The sequence below is a fragment of the Rhyacophila brunnea genome, unplaced genomic scaffold, assembly GCF_057557595.1.
Source record: "Rhyacophila brunnea isolate RB1 unplaced genomic scaffold, BYU_Rbru_1.0 scaffold_6, whole genome shotgun sequence".
In the NCBI taxonomy this organism is placed as follows: Eukaryota; Metazoa; Arthropoda; class Insecta; order Trichoptera; family Rhyacophilidae; genus Rhyacophila; species Rhyacophila brunnea.
The window spans coordinates 5666283-5691032 of NW_028233276.1; the positions used below are offsets into that span (position 1 = coordinate 5666283).

The 24750-nt window shown below is 33.0% G+C and overlaps 1 protein-coding gene across 1 annotated transcript in view; it reads right to left on the bottom strand.

Moving 5' to 3' along the window:
- Positions 1 to 9070, bottom strand: part of fj (four-jointed box kinase) — a 51355-nt gene extending 42285 nt beyond the window's left edge. Inside the window, exon 1 of the mRNA XM_085956937.1 lies at positions 8152 to 9070. The gene's annotated coding sequence lies outside the window, so the exon portion shown is untranslated. The remainder of the gene's footprint in view (positions 1 to 8151) is intronic.
- Between the last annotated feature and the right edge of the window lie 15680 nt (positions 9071 to 24750).

Below are 24750 nucleotides of genomic sequence, written 5' to 3' on the forward strand. Positions count from 1 at the left end.
AATTTCCCCATATAATAGTTTATCAGGTCTTTAAAATTTAATGTAACTGCATCATCTCCATGACTATTGTAAGATCATGCCACACGTGGACGATTTAGATGCAATTGGCCGATCGAAAGCGGGAACAAAGAATTATTCTCTTAAGGTTATACTTCAGATGAGGCATGGTCTAAAAATATTGTGGCTAGGCGATGCGCGGATTGTGCAAATGACGCGTGCCAAACGAAATGTAATTTGTCATAAAAATCCAACATGCGTTCATTTAATGTTATGTTTATTGTTATATTACTAATAATAATAGTATATTCATTGACATGTTTTCTTTTTTAAGTACATACGTAAAGTTTTTTAGTCATCTTTACACGATTTAAGATTATTTTCATCCGACGCCATGACAAATCGACGTGCAGACACCTCGACTGTCGGTCTCCGATTGGCGACTAGTGAGAAATTTCGTCGCACCTGCTGTTGAAAATTATTTGCCGTTTCACTGAAGTACGCTCTTAAGAAACTGACATACGAAATAGAAAATATTGGCCTTAAAATGAACTCATGAAAAACTACATTTTTTCTCCACGGCCCGTCACGTCTACACACTCGTGATGAAGACGTATACCGTGCCGTAACTAACGATACGGCTTCCTTGTGCTGAGATTGTTCTGGAAGCACTTCTCAAGATCTTGGTTACCGTGTAGTAAAGTGTGCCTATCTGAAAAGACTTTCTCGCTCGCCGTAAAATGCCGCAAAAGCTGAGAAATTTTCTAGATAAAGCCTCAATTACATTGAGCTTCTTTACGAGCTGTTTATTGGCGAATTTAAAAGCGGGCGATTCAGCTACTGCGATTTGATGATTACACACAAAACTTTCCATTCGCTGAGAAGCCACAAGCCAGCGACTATTTTGACGGAACGTAGTTCGTTTTTTTACCGAGAGGTTGGTACTGCGCTCTACTGCGCAGACGCAGTAGGCCCACACGCCGGCGTGTAGCGTGTAAAGTTGACCGCCTTTCAACTTTTCTCGGTAGAGTGTTTACAACCTGCTTATTAGCCAATGACATTATTAATGGACGACCCACTCAATACAGTAGCTAGCAAGTAAATTCGCATGTATAGGTAGACGTCACGCAATTTCCATTATGCGATATCACGCATCGGGAATTTATAGCAATATGACCTTTATTGTAATGGCGTTAGAGCAGTGTTTCTATTGTCAATGTTCATTTGAGCGAACTCGTTCGAACCGAACCATTCGGCAGACCAACAAAAAGCATCAGGAATTTATAGCAATATCATCTTTATTGTAATGGCGTTAGAACAGATTATGCCATTCGGCAGACCCGACAATAAAGTGAGTGTCATTTTCTTTTCCAGATGATTCGTCCATATTAATGTCATTGTTATTAGCTTATTCGATGATTACACTGGGCGACTTTACAGGCAGATTGTAAATTCGCCAATAAACAGCTCGTAAAGAAGCTCAATGTAATTGAGGCTTAATCGTAAATTGCAATAGCCGACCTGTCTAAGGATTTTATCAACTTATGAAGCTATTTCTTTTCAATCGATACATCATGGGGACGGACACCTCCAGATTATAATATATTCAGCATCCTGAAATTCTTCACGTAAGCCAATTGTATAATCTATTATGGAAACCTGACAGACTTAAAGGCAAAACCACAGTAAGTTGTTGAGGGTTTGACCATACAGTAAAATTAAAGATATATTTACCTTTCAAATATGTCACTAGAGAAATATGTTGAGAATTCCATGCAGTATGTGACACAACTGTCCCATTCTCAGTGGCAATGCATCTTTTACCAGTAGGTACTTCATTTAGTTGTATTTTTCCCTGAGTGATCAAATGCTTGATTTTGTAAACGTTTATATGACGTAGTCGAAGTAGGTATCTCAATTACTTGCTCTTTATAATTTTCACACTTCTGTTTGTTTTTCATACGATTGAAGACTTCCTTGTTGGTGACCTTTTCTTTCCATAAGTTTTTTTTATATTACACAGTTCACAGCTCAAAAACTGTAAGTTTTTTTAAAATATGTTTTTTAGTGTCTCCATAGCATAATATAATAATACAGGCAGGATATACGAGTATTACATAGAACATCTAAGTATTCTCACCTTGATTTTAAGTGAGAGGTATATATTGCGAAACACTGTTATCAACTTGAAAGACGTTTTTATAACATCAATAACATTAACAAGTCCTTAAACCATTGATATTGAATTAACGGGTGGAGATATCACCACGTATTACCTACATTTTTTTAAAACATTTCCATACATTATACTTATCTTCTCTTTAATAAAAAATAATGTAAATTTTATGGATATAAAATGAAGGGTGTAATTTAAAAATGAACTTATTCCACAACTTGACGTTAATGAACGATGAATGCCAAAATTGGTACTGTTCGGTTATCATGAATACAGCGGAAAACACATTTTGAAAATACCCGATATACTGGATTATTTGTTAGTTTGGGTTAGTATAGGTTAGGTTAGGTTGGGTTAGGTTAACCTAACAAATTATCCAGTTACAACCCAATAGTATTCAATACAGTAGAAAAATCAACTGAAAGGTACACGGGCAAAACAAAAAATGTCACACAAAACTGAAAAATGACTTAAGTGTGGTAACAGTTACATTATTCCACGTGTATTTTTATCTAAATCAATGAAAAAGTGTAAAACAAATCATAGTAATGAGCTGTAACAAGGAATGTCAAACGTCAACATTTGTATGCTATGTTTATAATAAATTATTATGTTCTCTTTTTATATTTTCATTTTATCGTTTGTATTACTTTTTTTCTTTATAATAATGCTTCATATCATGTTTTGAACGTTTTAAACTTATAATTTGTATTATCCACAATATGTTAATGAATTGAAATTGAAAACTGAAATTTAACTTTATTGAATTTAGTAATACAATCTACCTGAATTAATATTAATAAATTACTTATTCTTATTATAATAATAAAAAAATGTAAATTCTACAGAAAACAATAAAATACACCGGTGACATTTCGATAACATATTTAAAACAAACCTCTTCGGTAAACGCGCTGTCGCCTCAGTTATGTTATAAGGAAGGGTAAACATTAAACACTCAAACACGGTTTTTGGGATGGAAACAGGTGTAAACTTGTCATGTAGCGTTGTGGCCTCACTTTATACCTCCTCGAGAAGCCTTTTATAACATTTTTTTAAGTTTTACTTGCGGACCTTGCGGTCATTATAATAAGGCTCTTAATAAATATGCGGGAACATTTTCATTTACATGCACAATAAAAATATTAAGTACTTACTTCCATGTAACGTTAAATTTGTAATCAATAATATACGCGCATAATATATAGTAGGTATTATAATAATAATTATACTGACTGCCTGGAACCACTCTCTACGGGAGCAAATGTGATGTATTGTGAGATTTGATATTTGCTAATAAAAAATAAATTGGCATAGTGAAAATTTCGAGCTTGGTTTTAACATTACATAAACGTACCTACATACGTTAAATAATACATAATTATCTATTTTAAGGTTGCCAATTTCACACGCATTTTTGTTAGATGGCCAAAAAACTGAATAAAAATGTATCACAACTCAACAGAGAAAATACATTTTAAAATTTCTGAGGGCACCAAAGTTATTCTGCTAAACAAATAATACCATCACATGCCTGCAATTAGGTCCAATCACTTTGATATAACTGCATAATATACTGCTGCAGTGCATTTGAATGTCTTTGAAGCAGATTGCAGATAGATAGAGAGATAGATAGATCAATAGACTAAACTAGGAAAAACCGAATGAAAATTTATCATAAGTGGACAGAGAAAATTTCAAAGCACCCAAGTTCTAAAATTCATTGCAAACAATAAACAAAAATACGTTTTCACAAAAATACAAATCACACATTTTGACATAATTGTCATATATCAAACAGTATGTATGCAAGTGAAGAAATATGGGATAGGTATTTGTTGGTTTTTTTAAATATTCTATAACTTATGTCGATAATATGCAAGTGACATAATAATATGAGACGTTCATTTGTTTTTTTTTTTTAAATCTTGTTTAAAATGAGTGGATATCCTTATGATGTGTTTTGAAATTGGAATGGTTACATTATAAACATCTGTATACCGCAAAATAACCATTACGAATTTAATATACTAGATATATATAGTACCTAGCTTTCAATACGTCATACGAAATACAATTGAAAAAACTAATAAAATCAAAATCTTTAAATATGCATGAGGCAGGGTGAAACAATTGTACGTCCACGGAACCTACGCCACCTATAAAAGGTGTACGTATATATTATGTAATTTTCGAAATTGCTGCCTTAATTTGTGTCATTTAGCAACGCATGATCTGTTAACTCCCACGGGATGTCACTGATTTTAACATTTATTAATAATAGTTAACCGTTTATTTTGTGAAATTTAAATCGATATTGTTGTTAAAAAATCGTGAGTAAAACGCTTGTCTTTTTCTGCTTTTGTAAACCTTTTTAGATTCAGGTACAATTTGATAATTTGATAGATAGATGACATTTCTTTCATTTTATACTCTAAAGTAGTTCAACACCGTTGAGCTGACTATGTCTTAAGCATTGAAGAAACCCAACTAGCCAATAGACTCCTCTTCAATATAATATCAGGTGTTAAAATGTTCGAGACCTAAACTACGTTAGTAGGAATGTGTAGAAAAGGACACAGTATTTCTGAGGTTACTAAAGATAGCAAGAAGTGGAGACGCTTCCTCGAGACTACCAGTGACGAGTTTATATATGTGGATGCTCGAGGCACTGACTTATTTTGAGGTCCCTACGATAAAAAAACAAACTAAACACCATAGACTACTAACGTACCTAGAAACATGTCAGAGCAAATATTGCCCAGAGTAGGGATTCCAATCCCGGGCTATTTTCGATACCTATAAATCCCGGGATTGATAAACATAATCCCGGGATTTCGGGATTGATTTTTTTATGAATTTTTATGGAAAATAAAATAAAAGCGAAAATATAACAGAAAAAATACTTTAAAATAAAAAATAGCTACATTAGAAATAAACTGAGTTTGAATGAAGTTTGATTTATACCCATGTGTAGGTTGCCGATTCATTTTATTTTTTCACATAAATTATTAAAAATGGAAAGATTGGAAAAAAACAATCCTTCGCACTTTTAACAAAGTAATTCCACCATGATATCATACGTTTTACGGCAGTTTCATGTTTGTCTGACTAATTAGATTTATGAAGCGGAAAGGCCATAAGTACGCCATGATTATTTGCTTTACTATTTTAAATCTCGCTAATCCATTTATTAAGTCTTTACTATCAGAAGCAGCAATCTCCTATTAAATTCACATTATTATTTAAATTACAATATTATTTACTCCGTTAAACTTGTGTATTTCCAAGATTGAACGTATACAATATTAACAATATATTTCTTAAATAGTATAAATTATACTTACTAGATTTATTTTTGACCGATTTTATCAATGTTATTTGTAAATATAAAAATTTTATATTAACAATGGAAGAAATGCCAATCCCGGGACCAGTCCCGGGATTGTCAAATTGTAATCCCGGGATCAGAATTTTGGCTCGGGATTGGATTCCCTAGCCCAGAGTAATGTGTCAATAATTACGACCTTTTCAGTGCCACCGCAAATAGTAACTATTCATTTTCCTAGTTTCTTCCTAGTTTAGTTCCTAGTTTCTAGTAAGTAAAAATGTCGCGAAATCGCTATCAAGTGTTCAACAACAAAAATCTATAAAATATTACGTTTTTGTTGGTCAAGTCATTGCATTATCGTAAAAGCGCTCAAAATTAAGCAGAGGTAATGGCGTTACGTTTTTGATCACAAAATCTCTCGTAATAAAGTTTATGAATCGATAGCTGGCATTTTTCTAATAAACCACGGCAAAGACTAGCAACTTTTTTTGTGATTTTACCGAGGCTTTGACTGCGACTCGCTGTCATATCGCCTCTTCTCTTCTAGTTCTAGGTTCTCACTCCTATTCTGTTAAATAACTTTACAATTTTGCCTAGCTCTTCCGTCTTACCCACCGCCAGGACACCCTTCAATTCGTTGACATTCTCATAGATATCCGCAATTTGCAGCTGTACTCTGTGAAGTTCATATTTAGGGCATTGTAGTGCTATATGTACAATGTCCTCTAAAACATGACATTCATCGCAAAGTTGCGATTAGCTTCTTCCCATGAGGACATCAAATCTTTTGCCCATGGTGCGCCCTGTTCTTAGCCTCAGTATTAACTTAAGCTCATTCCTCGTCAAAGAAAACTCTACAAACCAGGGCACTTCTCGTGGTGATGGTAGAATAGACTTACTCCAATTCCCCTTTTCTAATGATACCCTATGATGAAAATCTATCCACACACTTTGGCACATTTTCTTTATAGCCTCATTCCAGTCCAAACTATCAACTTAAAATGGCAAGATACCTACCTCTACAATGCCGTTTTGAAACAGAAACGTTGATTCATGTTGTCAATTTCTTATATATTAATCATTGAATTTTCCAATAAAAAAACACTAAATTATATATTACACAAACCCATTAAACAATTAATATTTACACAGGTAAGAAAGGAACTCTAATTTTGAATATGGAATCTGCCTCCGTTAACCAATTTTATATTTTATTATATTATATATTTAAACCATGATTTGATATTTTATAATAGGTACAATATAGGTACTAGGATTTACGGTATAAGTCGGTTTACAGGAAGCCAGGCGGGAACCACGCTAATTTTCATAGCCAATTTATGCAAAATTTACGAATTCAAGAATGAAAATCTAACCTAACAAAATAATCAATTGTGTAAAGTAAATGTAATCAATTATATCGGCTATTTTCAAATTTTGTTTGCCGCTGGCTTCCTGTAAACAGTGTAAACCGACATGAACCGTAAAATCTAATTCAATAACATACAAAAATAATAATAATATTATTTAGACCTTAGAGAACAAACGGAAGAGATGGAAACTTCAATCAAAGAACACACACGGTGACAAAAACTAAAAATCAGATCGGAAAATAGAATAATATTGTTTTATGAAAACCCAACAAGTGACTAAAATTTATAACTTTAAATTATCCATCATGGAGGAATGTAAGAATCGAATTTATCTACTTATCAATCTAAAGTTGAGAAGATGACATTTTCAATGATGTACCTACCATGTTTGTTTTCTATTTTCATATAATTTATTTCTTCATGCCTGTGTCATTTTTTTTCTTTTGATTCATGCCAGTTAATGTTTCGTAGGGCTATACCACAGAACAGATAATTCTGAGTTCCCTGGGCTATACTGTGTATGTATATAATTAAGTACTTATGCATTTTGTGCTATTTATCATTACTTTCTAATAAGATCGCAATGACATGCGTAATATTATCATCCGTCACGTTTATATCTCGTTCAATATTATTATATTAAATCAAATATTGGTACAAGTCAGTTATGGGGAAGCCAGCGGCGAACACATTTTGAAAATAGCCGATATACTGGATTATTTGTGAGGTTGGGTTATTTTAGGTTAGGTTAGATTTTCATTAATGAAATTCATGAATTTTGCCAAAGTCGGATATGACAATTAGCATGGTTCCCGCCTGGCTTCCCCATAACCGACTCGTGCCCAAATATTAATTTTTCTTGGTTTAATTTAATTCAATTAATAAATATATTAACATATATTTTAATATCCACCATGACTAAAGGCTAAGAACATATTATAAACATGTTATATTAAATGTTTTTTGTCACACCGGACATTCCAATTTCAAAATACATTACTTAGTTCTACTGGCAGAAGATTGTCAAAACAAACGAATCCGGCATTAAAATACTGTTATAGAACTATGTATGTAATAATATTAAATAACATAATATACAATCAAATAGCAATTCCCACACCACATTTTCTTATATAGGAAGCCGTACCAGGCAGCTAGTAAATCATTAATATTACTTATACAAGACATATTTCCTAAATGGTAAGTATTTTAAAAATCTTTCAATAACGATAAAAGTCAGCATACTATAAACAATAATGAAATGGTATCTTTACCTTTTATTTCCCATGCGCGACCGATGTTAGCATGTGTTTTTGAGTTGAACATGCGTCTCAAAACACGCACATCGCCGTCATTTTCCAATATACTTCACAGATTACACCTCACAAAGTTGTTACGGATTTAACTCGATTTTAATATTGTACAAAACGTTCCAAACTGTAATAGATTCAACTTATCAACTGTCACTTGTTTTCCATTTAATCCATATTAATTTTATTACAACAGTATTAAAACACCATATCATACATACATGTTTGTTTTACCAATAATTGTATCCTTATATTGGTTTCTTATTGTTATCAATAGCACATTAAATTATAGTATATCTTTGTAATGTACTTAATTAATGAAACAATGGCTTTGTTTGTATCGTGTCAATAATATTTGATTACATTACACTTGATTATATAAATTTACCATAAAATAATCATGAAACAGTAATTAAACCACTGTTCTATTAGCACATGTAAATATGAAACGTACTTATCATTTATAATCTATTGTTAATGCAGTATAATAATATTTTTAGTGATTGTTGTCATAATTAAAATGTTATTATTTATTTCACTACACAATTATAACTTTTTACGTGTCAAATTATTAGACGAATCAGCGTTTTAATGTACTTTTTTTAATTCAAGATATATCACTGTTTTCACAAAAGATTTTCAGTAAAAAGTTTACGTTCAGTATTCGTTATTATGACACTATTTAAGGGTTGGTTTCGTAAATGAACTGATTTAAATAAACGGCAATTGTCGAAGTAACTCAAAATCAGTCTCTCTACTTGGCGACGTCCACTGGAGTACCGGTGTATTCGCAAATTTTTTCACTAGATCGCGAAACGAGAGAGGTAAATAAACTGAAACAGCTGCGCACGTCCGTCCCGGTTGACTGTCGAGGAGTGACTGTGACCGAGGGCGCTCGTTCGCCGGTGACTGGGGACTGGCGGGTCCTCCAGCCGGCGCGGAATGCTCGGCGCGCGGGTCGGGGGGCCAGCGAGCGGGTCGCGGGGGGCTCGCTCTCGTGAGAGGATGCCCGAACGGTATGGCTGTGGATGTCGTCACGCATTTTTACCTGGCGCATTCATAGACCATTATATTAATAAATTATCGTTTATTAAAAAGGTAACGAAATTCTTTAAATATTTGTGCAACATAAAATTGCTCGTTTATTTTTATTGAATGTGTCCTAATCCGACACATAATTTATTACTGATAATACAATCTGCAATGTTTTCATACTGAACGTTGACTATCATTAAATAATTACACAGCTCATAAAATTGGACCGGCTTTCACGGCAGGACCATGTACACATGATGGACGAGACACGCATTATAAAAAACTGACATTCGGGAAGCCAGAAGACAAACTAAGACCTGGTCAATCTTGAACAATATGAAAGGATATTTTCGACCTAAATTGTATTGACCTTGGTTACCATAAACTGGAGAGAAGCGACTATGGACAGAACTCGACGGAGGTAGATACTGGAGAAGGCCAAGAGCCACAGCACACGCAGGGTGGTAGCGCCAGTAAGAAGAATAAATAATTACATAAACATCATTATTATTTATTATTATTCAAGTTGTACATAAGTATTTACAAAAGATGCTTGTATAGACAGCGTTCGCGATGGACAAGTGATTAAGTATATTCTGATAAAGTTGTGGTTAGGGACTCCAATCCCGGGATCCCGGGATCCCGAGCTATTTTCGATACCTATGAATCCCGGGATTGATAAACATAATCCCGAAAGTTTCGGGATTGATTTTTTTATCAATTTTTATGGAAAATAAAATAAAAACGAAAATATAACAGAAAAAATACTTTTAATAACAAATAGTTTGAATGAAGTTTGATTTATATCCATTTGTAAGTTGCTGATTCATTTTATTTTTTCATATAAATTAATAAAAATGAGAATGATTGGAAAAAAACAATGCTTCGCACTCAGGGAACTTCGCACTATTAACAAAGTAATTTCACCATGATCTCATACGTTTTACGGCAGTTTCATATTTAGCCAACTAATTAGATTTATGAAGCGGAAAGGCCATAAGTACCTACACCATGAGTTGCTTTACTATTTTAAATCTCGCTAACCCATTCATTAAGTCTTTACTATCAGAAACAGCAATCTCATATTAAATTCACATTATTATTTATATTACAATAATATTTACTCCATTAAACTTATGTATTTCTAAGATTGAACGTATACAATATTAACAATAAATGTCTTAAATAGTATAAATTATACTAGATTTATTTTTGACTGATTTTATCGATGTTATTTTTAAATATACAAATTTTATATTGACAATGGAAAAAAATGCCAATCCCGGGACCAGTCCCGGGATCCCGGGATTGTCAAATTGTAATCCCGAAATCCCGGGATCAGATTTTTGGCTCGGGATTGGATTCCCTAGTTGTGGTTATCGGATTCGAATCCAGTGTGTGGCATATTCACGCGTTGTTTTTTATAATATTTTTTGAACCTATAGGATGGGACTTTCTCGTAAAAAAACTGCTCGTAAGGCACCCAGGATCCACATTGAACGTAGATCTAACTATGATTATTATATAGGTATTTAGGATAAACGTTTTTGCAATGCAACTTGATTAGTTAACCTTAATCTAAATGTATTTAGACAACAGTCTTAATGAATTCTTAAAATATTGGGTTGAATTTTGTTTTTCACAATAAATTTTTTTATTAGACTTTGATAGAGTTTTAGTTGAAACTTTACTCATTAAATTAATGTTGAACTAAATTGTTGTTGTTATTATTGAATATGATAAACAGATCTTGAGATAAAATTATATTAAACCATTTTAAATACATGTTCATTATTATAGAAAATACAGATTGTAAAATATTGCAATTTCTTCGAAATTCTGATTGAATTGCTTGAATTAACTTTAACTTGAATGGAAAATGTACGTAATATATTTTACTGTAATACCTATCAGATATGTATATAATGCAATATTGACTGGCACCACTAGTGTGTACATTACACTATCCCGTAAATAACAATTTACACATACACACCCACGGTGGCCGCGCGGCTTAAGCGTTGGACTATCGCGCTGTGGGTCTCAGGCTCGAATCCTGGGTCTGGCAAGTACACATATTGTTTTTCAATGTGTGTGTGAGTCAGGGTATGGACCTAATAGGTTGAGCAAGTGGCTGACATCCATTTCTCGTAAAAAACAAAATCTGTTAATACAAACCTCTACTCTGTGGAGGCTCATATGATCCTATTAGGATCGGACATGGTCGGAAAAAAACACATAAAAGTGCTGACTGTCTCGCCAATCTCATTCTTAAAGCGTAAGCAAGGCGCATTGTTATCATTGTACGGTGCTATTTGACAGGTTCTGAAAATTGTTAAACGTCAAAATGCTCTGCGCGGTGTAGTTAGTATTTTTTTCCGGCAGGTTCGCCACTACAGTTCTACTGCGCATGCGCATACGTCATGCAAGTTACAACTAACGCGTGGAAAATCAGAAGCCGCAAAACTTTTTTGATCCGTGCCGTGCATTCAGTCTTACAACTTGCACGATAATACGTGTTTACATTTTAATTTTATTGTCATGATTGCGACAATACGTATTGCCACCAGAAAATCCATACATGTGTACACGGGCTACTTATTATATCACAATTGACTCAATATTTAATAGATACATTGTATTGTATTGATATAAAAATACGTTTAAAAAGTGCTGTAACCACAGATATCTTATGAATTTTAAAATGACGACATTTTACAATAGTATTATTTTATTACGGTACATATTGATATTATATTTTATGTGATGACTTTTTGGATGAGAAAACACAGGCCACAACAATAAGAGATACATCTTGCCAATAACGTCTCCAGATTATTCAGAATCAGCATTCAAATATATTTAAAACTATTTTCCTTTCGATAATTCGTGAAATGATTATTTCCCGACTGCCTTTCAACAAGACATGCTTACTTTTCACTCTCTTGAATCTCGTAAATCTATTCTGCTCTTGAAACACTTTTGCCTGAGTTTCCAATCCTGGTGTCCTAATTAATTTGAATTTACATGCGCCTGTTAATTACCTACATGATCGCAGCCATGATTTATTCTGGATCGGAACCGTTTCCTCGTGTCAAGCCTATCAGGCACCATTAGCGAGAGACGTAGACATTTTCGGTTATGTATTTTGTATTCGAAATTTTATTTTTCTGTATAAAATTGTACTACGTTTTTATTAGCTCGTATGCTTGTTTGTCCAAGATTTGTATTGGACAATTGAAGATTTTTAACTAACTTCCCGACTAACTAGACATTTGAAACTTTTATAATATATCAGAACACGGTGACAATGCATTCTTGTAATACTTTTAGCCATCTTTACGCAGAATTGAATTCATTTTCAGTTAATTCTGTTTTGTATGGAAAGTTATTTCGGGAAAAAAACGTAAAAAGTAAAACACTATTATTTGTTGCTAAGGGGGTCCTAGCAACTAAATTATTAATATATTATACGTGCGTTACTATGGAAATCAACATGAAAATGTCAAAATGACATTTCAGTAGGTATTCCATATTTATTCAGTATTTCTATCAAGTACAAAAAAAAGTATTTATTAATACATAGAATTGTCAAGTTTATAAATGATTCAACAGAAAATTAAAAAACGTGGTAAGTATATAGTAGTATATTTATATATTATCTTCTTCTCTCTTGTGAGGGTAATATTAATTGTTATAATGTAAATCTCATGTTGTGTACGTCTTGAATGTTTTGTTTTCATAAATAAATAAATAAATATCCCAAATTCTCTGGCCTATTCACTGAACTAATTTCCAAGACACTAGACGTAAATGACTGTCGTAGACCAATAAATCACCTGTGCGCTTGTTAATATTCCGCATTTCACCTTGCGTGCAGGCTGCGCATCGAACTCATCTCTTCTAGGAATGCGCCGTTTATCTGTTTACCCACGGAGTCAGTGCCTAGAATACGTATAATGTAATCAATAACAAAAGGACACTAGTCAAACTGTGTGAGGTAAATGTCTATAAGAGATCGTACGAGAATAATATATCTAAAGTTATTTTTAAATTCCAAGTCGTTTTTATGTAAGTAGTCGGATGGAGGGGTTCGAAGATTTAACGTATAGATAGAGAAAGCCATTTCGCTTACTATGTAATAAAATAATTTTATAATAATTATATATTGTAAATAGCAGCATAAGGTTCCTAATAATTATTGACAAGGATCTTAATATTTTTCGTATATCCTTGGAATTACTTGCCATCTGATATTATTATAAGTAATTCAATTAAATATATTATAATATGTCATTTATTGTCGATAATATTTAAAAAAAAAAAAAAGGATAGAATTTAGTAAAAATGAACTTCTTATTAACACCAATTGATTTTAAAAATAAATATTATGTTTTATATATTATTATTATTATTTTATAACGTTTTTCTTAGCTCGTATTCTTATTTGTCCGGTACATATTATCTTGCAATCGATTTTTAACTAACTTCCCGACTAGCTAGACATTTGAAACTTTTAGGATATATCAGAACACGATGCCAATGCATTTTTTTAATACTTTTAGCCATCTTTAAGTAGAATTGAATTCATTTTCAGTTAATTCTGTTTTGTATGAAAAGTTATTTCGACACCACTATTGGTTGCTAGGGGTCCGGGGTCATAGCAACTAAATTATTTATATATACGTGCGTTACTATGGAAATCAATATGAGTGTCAAAATGACATTTCAGTATTATTTCTATCAAGTACATTTTTTTGATCGTTTAAGCTAGTCAAGTCAAGTTTATGTGATTCAACAGAAAATTTAAAAACGTTGTATTTAAAAAGTTCTTTTTTTCTTGTAATTATTACAACAAAAGTCATAATTCGTCGTACAAGTCGGTTATGGGGGAGCCAGCAGCAAACACATTTAAAAAATAGCCGATATACTTGATTATTTATTAGGTTGGGTGAGTTTAGGTTGAGTTTAGGTTAGGTTAGGTTTTCATTCTTGAATTCATGAATTTTTCCCAAAATGGGCTATGACAATTAGCGAGGTTCCCGCCTGGCTTCCCCATAATGTACTAAATATTAATATCTAATGTATAAATTTTATATTACGTAAAGGTCCTAAAGCATTGGGCAAAGCCTGAAATGCTACAATATTACTGAATCAAATATAAATTGTATACAACACTGAACACATACATAGACACCTCCAAACTAAACCGCCCCGCACCACACTCGGTCGTAATCGAACGTATCACGAGTCCCCACGTTTGGATGTGAAGCATCAGCAGCTTTTTACGCGTGGGAATGTCTCAGGAGCTGATGCCCAAGACTGAGATCGCCACGCTCTCGTTGACTGAGCTTACTGAAATACGTAATTTAATAAAAAGTGCCATGGCAGAGAAAGGCACGGAGACTTAACAGAAATAAATGAATTTAATGATATATAAGATCAGGGCTCGAAATGGAACGGAACGCACCGGAGCGCCGTTCCGGCTCGTGAAATTTGTAAAATTATCGCTCCGTCTCGTGAAAAAAATATGTTGACCGTCTGAGCTAGATAGTCCATAGAATAGGAAATCTGACACTCATTTTATGAAATACACATACCACTTGATGACCATGTAAATATCTTCGGAAAATTTGTCGAGCGCTCCGGTTCGTAAACTTTTCCGTTTCGAGCGCTGTATAAGATACAACAAAACAAAGCTAAAACAATACGGACAGACAAATTTATCTGAAGAGATCTTCACGTCCGCAATAAGATGACGCATTTTTTTTTTAATGCAATATAATTGGTTTTTGTGGCGACCAGGTCGGACGGCCTGATGGGGATAACAGCTGTTTGGACCGACTTAAGCATTGTATAGGTACATACGTTAAAGTGCCCACCACCATCCGTCATATATGCACAGCCGTAGATATGCACGGCCGCTTTCTATGACTGTTTAAACGTGTCTGAAAGAAGTGATTTTAAGTGCTCATTCCGTCCGGAGACGGAGTCGCACGGGACTGATGCTGCAACCATGCACCGTAGTGCTTAAAGAAGAAAGTTAAGAAAGAAAATCTTTTTGTTTTTTGGACTGGCTCTGCTGTCCGCTGACGTTAATCGCATTGTGTACCCGCATACTGAGTGTCGCGAATTGAAATGGATGAGTCTACAGAAGAGTCGGGACTATCCCGCTCCTCATACGACGCTGCAAATTTCTCGAATGCCGCAAAGTTGGCCTCGGTTGCTATCAGATCACCATGACCAATTGGGCCCGTGTGAGCAAACAGCTCCATTATAATATTAATGATACTTTTCTATTTATATAAATTAGAACTGCCGCCAATTTTAATGAAGCTAATGACTCATATATATTAGTTCGCTTAACCAAATTTAAATTTTAGTTATTATTTTTAAGCGAATCTTCCAAACATACGATTTTTTCAACCATTCTACTATCATTCTCAGCCACGGCTGGATGAATTTAACTCCTGTCATACTTTCCTAGCTCTTTGCTGCCATGTATATTCTCCAAACCTGATGATTTTGGGCTTAAGGATGACCCTGTCACCGTTTAGTACTACTTGGGCCCCTTGGGTACCACTTTGCTCTAACATATCATTAGCTCAATCACATCGCATACTCTTATTTGTTTCCTTATATTATATTACGGTCTTTCTGCGTTATGCCAAACATACACCTATCTATTCCACATTGCGCAACTCATAGTTTTTAATATAAATATATTTACCAACTATGGATTAATACCATTGCCGGCTTAAGTAGAAAGCCGAAACATTCACGACTGGTCCTACCTTTTCCGCCCCTCCCGTTATCTATGACATGTAATTGCCTGTCATTGTTCTATAGAGTGCTCAAACTGACGCGTCTGTCGTGTTCACTATTGTCGGAGTATTCTTAGTTTCAATTTTTTTTCAGATTAACATTCGCTAGCATTAACACACCTTCTACAAATGTAACGTATAGATCAATGCTACATAATTTTTGGAAATCGATATTACTACCGGTTTTTGTGTGAAGGACTAGTCTGACATTGGCAGCTGATGAATAAGAGGAATGTATATTGTTTATAAATAACACTGGTGGTAAATATATTTGATTATTTTATAATTCAATTTGAAACGAGAAAGGGCGAATAAATATGTCAAGCAATTTGGGATCTGATTTTGACAGCTGAACAGTGGACCACTCGTTGCTTGTGCAAAAAGATATGCTCAGGCTTTATTAATCTAAAGATGGCGCTGATTGTTATTTATTATTAGTATGTACTTATATTATTGATATATATCATTGAATTCCCAGTATTGACGATTTTACACCTATTGAATATTGTATTATTATATTCTAATGATCTATTATTAGGGGTTTGATGATGTATACGCCTATTGATTGTATTATTAGTGATAAGGGTTTTTTTACAAATTTAATACTTCAACTAAGTATTCATAATTTGTTTGTTATATTTTTTATTGTTATCCTTGACTTAATAGTTCGGTGATAAAGTTTTTACCTACTTTATTGTATTAATTTATTACTTATATAAGTTAGAATTAACTGTATTCGTTGTCAGTGTGTATTTACCATCGATGAGTGCGCATAGTGCCTGAAGATACCGAAAGGCGAAACCCTGGTCGCAAAAAAACGACTGGAATAGTACAAAACTTAAATCCATTATAATTTATAGTTTTTCGATAAAAGTCTATGTTTCACCGAACCTGTATTAAAATGATTCATTATATAACTTCGATACGGTACTTAAATTAAAGTACGGTTTCTTTATGTACATTGTTTGATTTATAGTTAAATTTTATTATATTTAAATATATTATATAACATTAAGAGACTGTTTTCACAGAAGATAATTTTCAACGCACATTCAAATTTAATAAGAATCATTTCCGTCACTAAATTAAATTAAATATTTTCTTCAATCTAAAACAATAATGTTTTATATCAATGCCTTACATAGATATTTATTATACAATAATCCGTCATAATATTTTTATTATTCATAATTTTATTTCATTACTAAGGTATTTTTCATGTAAAAAATATATCTAATACACTTTTATTGTGTCTATAAAAATACCGCTTTTCTTTTAACGTGCTATTAAATTTATATTAATTAAAATAAAATAAACATCCTAACATGTGACTATCAAATTGGACATACATAATATGCAATTAGAGATCAGGTGATATTTTTGCAAATCTGAGATCATGGCCCCCACATCCTGAAGCAGGCCTCCCTACCTATCGCTAAGGTTAAAGGCAGTGTGATGCTGTACGGTAGCGTTTCCCAAATGATGTTATATGAATGAGGGAATATGAAGGGTATTCTTTTTAGCGATTTTTTGTATTTTTTAAATACAGTTAGTTACATGTAATTTGTACGTAAAATACTTCACCGTGGCATACTTCGCGGTATGCTTTCTTGTCGGAAAGAGATGACCGTATGGCGTATACTATACAGTCTCCAATTTTATTAGATTCTAAATTAATGAATCCAAGAATGAAAACCTGACCTAACCTAACAAATAATCCAGTATATCGGCTATTTTCAAAATTTGTTTGCTGCTGGCTTCCTGTAAAGTGTAAACCGACAAGAACTGTGTTTTATTTAGACATGAATTTTATGTCAGTAATATATGACCCAAAGAGGTTGGATCGTCTTTAATATAATATGGCCATATATTTCCGATACAACACACGGCGAACTGCATACGTACAAGTTTTCGGATACGTCTTAATACATCCACTTAAATTATGGAGTTGTCGATAATCAAAAATTGCGTCACATAACAATATATTTTAAATGAGTATACTCTCGAAAGAAAATAGCGCCTTTTTACTATTAGAGCAAATTTGTGATGTGTGTTTATCTCAATTATATGGTCAACCCACCACGCCGGGCCCCTAGCTTGAGCCCTGTCAGCTCACCCTTGTAGGGGCCATGTCTGAGATAATTTGCCTTGAAGTTTTGTATTGTCTTATAATAATAATATTATGTATGAAATCGGCTCTTTGGTTCAAAATATCAACCCCTCTCATGTGATTGTTGTTTTTAATTTAATAAAGTGCATTTTTTGTAGTACTTATACTACTTTTAATCAATAGATTAGGACCGGTTTCGTCCGCCTCAGAGGTACATTTTCAACTGAATACATTTTTTTTAAATTTTTTTTTAAACAATATTTATCAAACAAAATCCAAAGCGACAGAAATAATATAATCTCTTATGTGACTTTTTGATAATTCCAGAATATTTGATTCTCAATGTTTTTACACTTATTATGAAGGCAAGATTCTCCAGAATAGTTTATAAGGACCTCCGACTTAAATACTATTAGAATTTTCTAAATCAAAAACTGTAGTCTAGGATAATGTGTTAGTTCATTTAGGCAGTTTACTATTAGTTTTTACTCATGCTTATTTTTTAGGAATGTTTAATTGCATAACTACTAAAATATCTCAGGACCAATTTACAAAGATGAAGAACATAATGTTTCATTACTTTGTACGAGGAATAGAATGTGTATATCATATTCAATGGTTTATAATCTATAACAATATGAAAAGATTGTACATTTCACTTGACACCAATAATAATCCAAATATCTATAATTTCGTCGAATAAAAGAAATAGTTTATAATTTATTATTTTAACTGTTGTTTATTATGGTTGGGAAATAAAGATTTTTTTGTTAATTGTGTAATAGTTTAGTTATATAATTAGCTAGTATACAATAACTATCGTTACTTACTTTGTTATCGTAAACAACGTAAGTAGACCATTCCGAGAATTGATCCTACAAATTCAAAAACATCTGTAAACAGAAATAACTAAAATATCATAGAATTAACAAAAAACTTTATTTCAAAACCATAATCAATATAAACAATAATCATAAACGTTATTGTAAGTTTAACAATGTTGCACTATACGCGTCAGGCATTTCCATATAGGTACCATGTACTAGTATAACAAGAGGTTTGTAGGCTTTATCTGAGTTCTGCACAACCATCGAATTGTTAAAATTACTTTTTACAACATCCACTTTATTTGAAACGTTTGAACTCGCAATGCGGTGGAAAGCATTTGCAGTTTAAAAGAAACAGTCATCTCATTTAATCAATTTAAACTTGAAAAATAGAGATATTAATTGAAATATTACTGTTTAATCGCATAAACATTGTCGTAGCATAGCATCCACATTGGCCTAGTACGTAGAGTGGTTGTCTTTGTATATATACAAAGCCGTGGTTTGCCGGTTCAAGTCCAAAAAAACAGTTGAAAACAACGAATATAATATGTATTTAGTTTTCTTCTAGTGGTATTGGTGTATGAATGACCACCTGTATAAATTGTTTGTATATCTGCTTCCACCAATTATATCCAAATTCAAACTCACATCCTTCTAAATTTATATACCTATCTCCTGAGCACATTTAATTTATTGCCAATATGTCTCCAAAACCAACAAAAAAAAATTATTTCATCAAAACCAATAAACCCAATACTACAGGGTGACCGCGCGCCTGTACAGATAGTGCGCTTTAACGCCACTGAAGTGAAATGGTGACACAGCCGTGACAGTGTGTGCATGAGTGACTGGGAACCAAGAGTACGGGACTTTCTCTGCACAACATTAACTAAAAGTTAGTGCCCGGAGTTCTCCAGTTCACCTTATCTATCCAAACAACCTAAATTGCAGTCCAGTTAAATTATCGGCAATATCTATAACACAAGAACATATTTCAGTGGTCCTACATCTAGATTCTAACTAATTTATTAAATTATCTATGGTTGATATCCACTGTTGTAGTCTGTGGTCATATTTACCTGCCCCGGCATGTTTTATACGAGGTCGCTACATGTGTCGCGGGCGCTTTTGACATCTTTTTTTAGTCCCTCTGCTTAGAGAGGCTCTTCAAAAAATATCACAAGCACTAAACAGTACAGTCCCAATGTTAATATGTATTCTCAGAAGTCGGTATGAATATATCGTTAAACTGGGAATATATAATAACATATTTAAATTAATATAATAATAAAATAAATCTATCGCTTTGTCTTTATCACATACTTACTTATAAAAAATATATTGTACTTCGCTGTGTCAGACTTGCAATGCGTAGATCAGTGATATAGCAACGGTGCAGGGTAGTGTAGGTTTTAATGCGATCCCAAAATAAGGGCAACTGTGCCACACTAGCGTGGATACGATGGCATAATAAACAAGTACAAAAGCAACATAATTTTGTATACTAATAATACTAGTAAAACTTAACAATTTACATTCGATTCCCGATTGGAAATTAAATAAATCTTCATCAAAAGAGGCTCTGAAAAACAACTGAAATATTTTCTCTGTGAAATAGTAATCGCTGATAAATACAATTACCGACAAGAATTAAAAGAAAGAAAACAAAATTAACAATATTTAATCTTCATTTTCAAATTCCTCACCATTGAGAATAGTCTCATTTTCTCTAGCGATCTCTGCATTCCGCTGGTTGCATAGTTTAAAGCATTGAAACGTATATAGCGTAGCGTCCTTTACGTGGTAGGACCATCGAATAGGGTCAGTAGAGAACCAGACCTCCTTCTTCTGCATCAACTCTTGATCTGTCCTTGGTGATGAGTCTGTTCAAATTGTCACCTTCCCTAAAAGTTAAAACATCCAAACAACTGCATATCTCTACGAAAACATATTTAAGAAGCCAGTTTTTTACTTTTTAAAAGAATCCTCAATATACACCTCCTGCAGAAAATCTTGAAGATTTATAATTTTTATTTAAGTATTTTCAATTAGTAATAATTATCAAAAAATAATAAGCTTTCCCATGCGTTTATTCCTAACAACATAATAATATTATCATGTTAACAAGTAAAATTATTTGTTGTTATACATAGAAAATGTCATATATACATAATAAGTAATTTTAAAGATATTAATTAAAATAATAATAATTATTATATATCGACCAATCTACCGACGTAATACAAAATTAACTAGCCAATACAATCGTCACCGACATAAACTATAGAATAACTTATCGATCAAATAATAATAAATAAATAAAATGTTCAATATAAGCAAACAATACCTACTATAATAATTTCCAAAATTAATCAATGAATCCATCATCAGCTTACTCCAGATTCAAAATATTCTCTCTTCGTTCTTCCTTTGCCGGACTCCGGAATACTTTTGTCATATAACCCACAAGGAAGATGAAAATGAGGAAAACACGTCATATTTGGTCATGTAAAAGGTCGGAGATAGGGATTGCAATACCGGAAGAAAATGTCAATACCGGTTTTTCGGTATTTCTTATTGAATATCGTGTATATGGTATATGGTGTGTATGCGCAAGTAGGTGCTTATCAATAAATATCTTTCGACCATGTCCGATCCTAATAGGATCATATGGGCCTCCACAGGGTGGAGGTTTGTATTAACAGATTTTATTTTTTACGAGAAATGGATGTCAGCCACTTGCTCAACCTATTAGGTCCATACTCTGACTCATACACAAATTGAAAAACAATATGTGTACTTGCCAGTCCCAGGATTCGAACCTGGGACCCTCGACTCTATAGGCCGGCATTTAAGCCACGCGGCCATCGTGGGTGAATATATGATATATCAATAAATATAGCTATTAAAATCTTTTTAAAATATTATGTTATAGCAAAAACCTAAATTTATTATGTTGACATTTAAACATATATATTTATTGATCATAATTGTAGAACTAGTGATTTTTTACAAATAATTTGAATATAAGTATTGATAATTTTAACTAAAGCCCTCAAAAGTTCATCAAGTGCAAATAAGTCCGGCTGCAGGAAAAGCTTCTTAAATTCAACGCTTATACAGTCATCAATAATTATAGAATAATTGAACATTTTTGTCACGGATGTTTTATATTTCGAAACAATATTATGATAATTCATCGCGACAATCAGGTACTTATATAAATATATCTCATGAAATTTGCTTTAAAATTTTTTCACCTCTGATTGATTCACTCAATATATTTGCATTTTAGCAGCACATAACGTATATTTCATTTTCAAAAACGTAAACGAGTGTGCTTTCTTAACACCGAAAATTCCGTTATTTTGGATTTTCAAAAGCGGTATTTCGGTATTGATAAATACTGAAATACCGGTATTGCAATCCCTAGTCGGATATGACGAATGAGCGCTGGGTTTCGCTCAATGCCGAGAAGGATTAAGCTAAGCCATGAAGAAGTATGTCAGATGGCCAAAACATCAGGATTACGATCTTCAGTCAAGAGGTCGACGAATAAGATAAATATGAAAAATATACTAAATAAACCATAAAATATTAGGTACATAGGTACAAAGATTAATTCTTTGTAGAGCAGGTTTGTTGCTTTACCGTGCGTTGACATATTTTTATATAAGATTAAAATATTCCAATCTTGAAAACTTGAGAATAAATACATCGACAAGGTATAATAAATAATATTACAATCATTGATGTTGTGGTATAAAATTCATTTATATTATGCATTATTCCAACAAATAGATAGATGAACGTTAGTATAAAAAAAAAGATCTTGCGACATATGTTTTGGCGGCGATAAAATTCGGTTTCCATTCTTTTTGACAAATTCAAAAACACTAAATGGACAGATGTCTCAAAATTGAACTGACAAAATACGCACACCGACGCACACGCACGCACCAATACTCGCGCGCAATCATGCACACCCTATAAACTTCTTTTTAAAAAACTAGTATAATTTTTTTTCGCGAAACGTTTTCCTACCCGCCCTCGAAAGCCGCCCTTAATCGCCGGATCCGCAGATGCCAGTTCGTCTCGGCGCGGTTTTGAAAACTTTGGACGTTTTGACGGCGGTGCGAATTTTCGAGTCGAAACGTTCGTTCTGTAAAACTACAAAAAATATGTATTTTTCTCATAATATTTGAAACTGTACAGCGCTGTCTCGTTTTGTCATTAAATATAAAATGCAGAGCGACTGAGAGAGAGGTTATAAATTTTATGGCTGCGGTCAACCCTGCACTGTCTCAATTAAGGTATTTAATCATAACCTTTTGATTAAAACAATGTGTACTTTTTTTATAATTTCGTTAAATTGCATGACATGCGCCGTATTAAATAATGAATTCTTTCGTGCGGTTAGTCAATTTGATAGTACCTACCATTTAAATTCATTTGTGTATTTATAATTTTCTGAGTTTTGCGAAGTAAGCAACAAAGTAGGTTTGAAAATAAATGTAACAAAGACGAAAGTCATGTTCAACTGCTTCGCGGGCAAAAAAGAGATCCTCATCAATGGCACTCAGCTCGAACAGGTAAAAAGTTACATCTATCTGGGACAACAAGTGTCTATAGATGGATGTATAAAGCTAGGCTGGAGTGCTTTTGGCCGCCTGAATAATGTCTTCAAAAATGACCTTCCACTGTGCCTAAAGCGCAAAGTGTTCAACCCGTGTGTGCTTCCCGTGATCACATATGCGTATGAAACATGGACCATAAGTAAAAGAGAGATCCAGAAACTTAGAGTAGCACAACGTGGTATGGAGAGGTGCATGCTGGGCATAACGTGAAAGGACAAAAAGAGGAATGAGTGGATTAGGAAGCAGACAAGGATTTGCGATGTAATAGAGTTTATTAAAAGCCTTAAATGTAGATGGGCTGATGGGCGTATATCCACTGGTATTGCGCCAATATGCGTAAATCAATTAAGCTAGGGCCTCCAACCTAATTGCGATAATTTAAACTAGTAGGTCCTACATGAAATTGCGTTATTATTTACTATCGGTTTTGGTGTTTTAAATCAAGAAATATTAATTGCCTAATTATTACACGACGCCCGGCTCTCGCCAAATAATTAGTTATAACGTCTACCTGAACTTGCTAACAAGTTTTAATAAAACATTATTCTTTTATTGAAAATTTTTAAAAAATCTCATGTTAATACAATCATACTGATTAAATAAACGAAACAATTTTATTTTTTCGTAAACTTTAAATTGTATTTGTTTAATAAATCATTACCTACTGATTTTGTTGGCTGTTAATCTTTAACTGAACGACTATTCTTTGTGTCTGGGTCTTGTTCACCAATCAAGTAACTATCATTTCTCGTACTGCGACTATAAGCCATATATATCGGCTAATATCGATTATTATATAACATATTAATTCACTAACTATCTCATTATATTAACTAACTGAGTGAAACAAGGTAAAATTAATTGAATTAATTTGAACGCTGAACAAGGATTTATTTTTCGAATATTATTTATTTAGTGTTTATGTTTTCAATGTCCTCTAATATACAAATTATTAGTATAAAATAATATACATATATTATATATAAAGCAAACTGTCTTCAAAAATTATTAATACGGAACGTATGAGATTCATTCAATATACAGCAAATTCTTTGATTTGCATCAATTTTCAAACCACGACTCTATTATTTTGTCTTTAGATAATATAATAGTAATATGGTCATTGG